Source organism: Polyodon spathula, chromosome 10 (genome assembly GCF_017654505.1).
Source record: "Polyodon spathula isolate WHYD16114869_AA chromosome 10, ASM1765450v1, whole genome shotgun sequence".
NCBI lineage: Eukaryota > Metazoa > Chordata > Actinopteri > Acipenseriformes > Polyodontidae > Polyodon > Polyodon spathula.
In genome coordinates this window covers 8,256,927-8,263,196 of record NC_054543.1, presented here as the reverse complement: position 1 = coordinate 8,263,196, position 6,270 = coordinate 8,256,927, and positions in this window count along the sequence as shown.

Below are 6,270 nucleotides of genomic sequence, written 5' to 3'. Positions count from 1 at the left end.
TTGTGCTGTCTAGAGGTAAAAGACCATGTGTTTCGAAGTGCTCGTTGTTAGCCCTCGCAGGTTACAGCCAAGGCAATGGGTTGCCGCAGAGCTCTGGAAGTTGCTGGGGTTGTTTCTACTCTTGTGTTACTGACAGAGGAGGAGAGCTCAGGGGCTGGCGGAGAGAACGGGAGGAAGGTTACAGCCAGGTGCCAAGAGGAAGCTGACTGGATAGACCCAGCTCTTTTGCATAGTGGTTAAGACGCTCGCTACCTGTGTGCCTGAGAGGTTGGTGGTTTGCACCCAGCCTGCACTGCTGTTATACTAACAAGTTATAACAGTTATTACAGGTAGAATAAATAGGATCTGTGTGTTACTGACTTGCTTGTTTTTACAATGGACTGTGCATAGAGAACTACATTCTAAATCAGCATTGTTGTGATGTTGATGTGTGATACAGCTATGCAAATACAAGACATTCCAGATGGTTGAATCTCACTGACATCAGAGACCGCTGCATGCTGCAAATTGTATGTTTTTCTTTTACACGGGTTGAAAACCAAAATAGACAGGTAAAGAGAAGCAAGCGACTGCACCATCGACCAGGCACACCTTCCAAACTGCAGCAAGGAGCGTGTTCACTCCCTGAGCACCACACTCATTTAACTTGCATCTACCCAGAGAGGGAGAGGGACAATTAGAAATACTAAAAGAAACTCAATAAATTCAGTAACAGATGTTTTTCGCTAGACATCCTTTTCAGTATCCTCAGTTCCTTCTCTCCCAGGTATCAGATCCATACTCGTCTCCAGCACTCCATAATCCGTCCCCCGGCAGCCCCTGTGCCTGCCCACAGTGCCCACTACTCCACCCTGCTCTACACTCACAGGTAACCACAGTCACTACTCCACCCTGCTCTACACTCACAGGTAACCACAGTCACTACTCCACCCTGCTCTACACTCACAGGTAACCACAGTCACTACTCCACACACCTCTACACTCACAGGTAACCACAGTCACTACTCCACACGCCTCTACACTCACAGGTAACCCCAGTCACTACTCCACACACCTCTACACTCACAGGTAACCACAGTCACTACTCCACCCTGCTCTACACTCACAGGTAACCACAGTCACTACTCCACACTCTACACTCACAGGTAACCACAGTCACTACTCCACACACCTCTACACTCACAGGTAACCACAGTCACTACTCCACACACCTCTACACTCACAGGTAACCACAGTCACTACTCCACCCTGCTCTACACTCACAGGTAACCACAGTCACTACTCCACCCTGCTCTACACTCACAGGTAACCACAGTCACTACTCCACACACTCACAGGTAACCACAGTCACTACTCCACACACCTCTACACTCACAGGTAACCACAGTCACTACTCCACCCTGCTCTACACTCACAGGTAACCACAGTCACTACTCCACACACCTCTACACTCACAGGTAACCACAGTCACTACTCCACACACCTCTACACTCACAGGTAACCACAGTCACTACTCCACACACCTCTACACTCACAGGTAACCACAGTCACTACTCCACACACCTCTACACTCACAGGTAACCACAGTCACTACTCCACACACCTCTACACTCACAGGTAACCACAGTCACTACTCCACACACCTCTACACTCACAGGTAACCACAGTCACTACTCCACACACCTCTACACTCACAGGTAACCACAGTCACTACTCCACCCTGCTCTACACTCACAGGTAACCACAGTCACTACTCCACACACCTCTACACTCACAGGTAACCACAGTCACTACTCCACCCTGCTCTACACTCACAGGTAACCACAGTCACTACTCCACACACCTCTACACTCACAGGTAACCCCAATCACTACTCCACCCTGCTCTACACTCACAGGTAACCACAGTCACTACTCCACCCTGCTCTACACTCACAGGTAACCCCAATCACTACTCCACCCTGCTCTACACTCACAGGTAACCACAGTACAGGTACAGGTAACTGGAGTCATTGACACACATTATAAGTCATGTCCCAGCAGAAACTCTCTGACTATAGATCTCACACTTGATATTGTTGTGATATTATTTTTTTCCCCGACCTAAAATGCAAAAAATCATCATGGGACCATCAATGTTGACAGCAGAAGGTGTGCCCTCAACAACACATTCTACATTCTAGAAATAGATACAGACCACTTAGAAACATATCCCCACACATGGATCCAGTGACACACAATGGGGATACACACCCAAAATAATTCAAGAATAGGAAAGAGCTGAACAACCTGTCTTGCACTGAAAAGGTCAATGGGTTTGAACTGTGGCAGGCAGGTAGAGAGACAAACAGGCAGGGAGGCAGGCAGGGAGGGAGGGAGGGAGGGAGGGAGGCAGGCAGGCAGGGAGGGAGGGAGGAATGCAGGTAGGGAGGGAGGCAGGCAGGCGGTATTCGTACAGTCTGCCGGGTTCACCTGAACAAGAGACAAACTGCAGAGACCAATGGTCCTTTTTATTTATTTCCTTATTGATCTATACAGGGCTGCTCCATCGAGATAGCACATCATCTTTCTTAATGACTTCCCCTTGGCAGCAGATCTGGTGTTATTCTCTGCTGTGTTATACCTTTATAAGGACAGCCCTTTATTGTGTCTTTGATCAGATCACCAGCTCCTAACTTCCCCTCACTACCTCCTAGTGTTTACTGTTTAGTTTTTATTGTTTTGTCATCGAGGATCACTTCTCTATAGAAACTGTGTGTGTGCAGGGCTGGTAAACTGGAGAAAGTTGCCTTTTGACCTGCAGAAATATTGACTGTCACACATACACACATGCACACACTCCCATACACTCACACATTGTGTTCCACTAGTCTTAGGACTCACCCTCCTGTCAGACCTGTGCTTACTTGCACTGATGCACTGCACTGTCTCCACCAGATAGATCGCTTCTGTTTTATAATTCCCACCAAACTGCACTAACAATGGGATTGACAAGTCATAAAAAAAATTCCAATCAACTGCTGTGTACTTTGCTTACTCAATTTGCAAAGTACAGTATTGAACTGTAGCAGGTGCCCATCCGTTTGTCCTGATTATACTTTACTATGCCTTGACTGTGATGTGCTTTACCGTGCTTCACTACACTATGCTACGCTCTTACCGTGGTATACTGCAGTAAACCATTTATTATTATTATTATTATTATTATTATTATTATTATTATTATTATTATTATTATTATTATTATTATTCCCAGCTCATGCTGATAACGACACTGTATCAACATGTTGCAGATGGATCACATTAGTTTACTGCAAAGCTACGTCTTAGTTGGTTCTTATCTTGGCGAGAGCCGAGTTCAAATCAGCATGAAGTTCAACATCTACTCTCATGTAATGGGAATCATTTCTGTAAAGTGTTTCAGCCAATCAGAGAGCTGCATTTCTGTTATTTCCTGAGTTTCACAGCACCTACTGCTACGTTAGAAAACTGCAATCGAAATTGCATCACCGTTTCCCTGTCTAAAAACGAATAAACACAGCGCACTGCCCCAGACACAGAACAGCAGCTATCAGCCATATCCACAACAAGAGCATAACCCTGTTTGAAATGCAGGTTTAAAATGTTTTAACAAGATGTTATGATCTGCAATACATTCACCCGATGTTTAATTTTTAATCTAGTATTGTGTTATTTTATATACTGTTATTTTTTATAACGGCTTCAGAGTTGCTACGGCGTCAGTAAATTCAAGAAAAAAACAAACGTCCCCGTTTTGCAGTGTTGGAATCTGTGCAAATTAATTGGGTACCATTTGCTTCCAAAATTTCGGCTTAAGTGTGGACTCGCACACAACACTGAGCGATCGGTTGAGCGAAACAGGCAGTTTAAGCTTTAGGAAGCACTGTGGAAAACTGCGGGAGTCGGGGTCGCTGCTACGCTTGCCCCACTGGTTTGCAGTCGAACAGAAGATACGCGTGTTTTTTAATTGCTTCTTGTTGTTTCGGTGTGTATTTTGCTAAGTGGCGACTTAAAGGACAAATATTATGAACTAAAAAAGAAATGTTGCTCTCCCGTTTCTTCTCTAAGAACAGTTCTGCTTGTCTTTCCCTCTGTCAGTGTCTCCCCACTTCCACTCATCTATCTGTCACTCCCCGTCTCTTCTCCACTCCTTGTCTATTTTTGCCCCCCTCTTTCATTTGTCTCCCCGTTTCTCTCTTCCCACTATCACTCTCTCCGTTGTTGCCTCCCCCCTCCCTTGCTCTCGCGTTCTCTTTCTTTCTCAGATCTATCCAAATGACCTTTATCAGTAAGACGGGTAACAGGGCTACAGGTACTGCAGCATGAGAGCGCTATAGTACTAGGTTAGATGGCTGGAGACAGGTTCTCTGTCACTTTCCCATTCTCTCTCTCCCTCTTTCACTGTTACTTCCCCCCTTTATCTCCCCCTCTCTCCATTATGCTCCCCAGTTTTCTCTCTCTCTCTCTCTCCCTCTCCCCATCTAGCCCTCTTTTTACATCGCTTTCTCTTTTTTCATTGTCCTCAGTTTCCACCCCCCTCTCTTTCTGGGTTTGCTGGGTTCAGCTAAAGTAAAACAAAGAAAAAGAAGTCACGTGCTGTCACTTCTTCTGTTTTGCTGTGTGTTTTTGGAAAGCAGGTCAGTTCATTGCAGGTTCAGGGGACTGTGAGACAGGATGGAACTGAAGCAGCCAACAGAGACAGATTGCACGGGAAAGGAGAGAGGGAACGACTTTCTCAACAGGGACTATGAGATAGGTGGAGGGTCCCGAGGAGAGGTATAGGGAAGCCCAGGCACAGGTAGACAGCATTGAGAGGGGCGCACCCCCTTATACAGCTCTGTAAACTGAACTGACACAATCTAACTCAAACTGACTACCACAGGCGGGACTTGAATGGCAGAGTAAAACAAAAACAAATAAAAAAATTAAAATATCTTCCAACTTTTCACTTGCTTACTGGATAATTTCTCTCTCGCTCCAGCTTTTGATCGTGCTGCAGTGGGGTGTGCTGTGCTGCAGTGGGGAGTGCTGTGCTGCAGTGGGGAGCGCTGTGCTGCAGTGGGGTGCGCTGTGCTGCAGTGGGGTGTGCTGTGCTGCAGTGGGGTGCGCTGTGCTGCAGTGGGGAGTGCTGTACTGCAGTGGGGAGTGCTGTGCTGCTGTGGCTCTGCCAGGCTACAGCTGCTTTTCATACTCCAAAAAAAGCTGTTTTTAATCAACGAGGACTGCCTCTGTAACGCTGTGTGAGGAAATCTGTGTGTGTGTGTAGTATCCCCACAAAACCATAAGAATGAAACTAAGACTAAACAAGTCTTAATGAGAAAGATAATGCAAACATGGGTGTGTGCTTATTCATCATGTGTCTGTGGGTAGGTGTGTAAATGTGTGTGTGTTTGTACAGCATGCGTTAGTTGGTGCAAGCGAGTACATATGTCTCAGTGTGTGTGTGTCTCGGTGTCTGTGTGTGAGTCTCAGTGTTTGTGAGTCTGTGTGTGTCACAGTGTTTGTGTATGTGTGTGTGTTTGTGAGTCACAGTGTTTGTGTATGTGTGTGTGCACGCCCCAGATGCCCTGATTTTAGCAGCCTCAACCCTCATTCTATCAGGTGAGAGAAGGTGACCCAGATACCAGCGACAGCAGAGAGGAGGGTGGTGGGAGGGCTGGGGTACTGGTCAGATTGGGAGGTGGAGGAGTCACAGATGGCCCTGACAGAGAGAGCGAGGGAGGGAAAGAAAGAGGGGTGGAGGGAAGAGGACAGAAAACAGCAATACTGTCACTGCAGTGATACTTTATCTTGGAAATTACGACTTAAATCTATCATATTAACCTCTCTATTTGAAAAATATTTGACTTATTAAAGAAATGAAACCGCAGACACCTATTGTTTTTGGAGCTATTTTTGGAAGGGTTTGGTCATCATCTGCTGGTCACATTGTGTATTACTGCATACAGAGAAGTGGCTAGAAATGTCGTCACCAGCTGCTTTTTCTCCTGTGCAGCGCACAATCAGGGTTAATTTGGAAAGTTTTTTTTTTTTTTTTTAAATTGTATTTTTTATTGTTGATTATCTTCTTGCTTTCTGGTGTATGGGGTTTTTTTTTTTGTTTGCGCTTGAGAAATCACGTGACATTGTAACCTTTCAACTCTGTTGAAACCTGCTTCGTAGCTCAGTTATTGCTTCTGTGCGAACCAGTGCTTACCAGCCTGCTAACTAACATCGTTTTTGTAACCACAGGATTTTGCTTCTGAAAAGA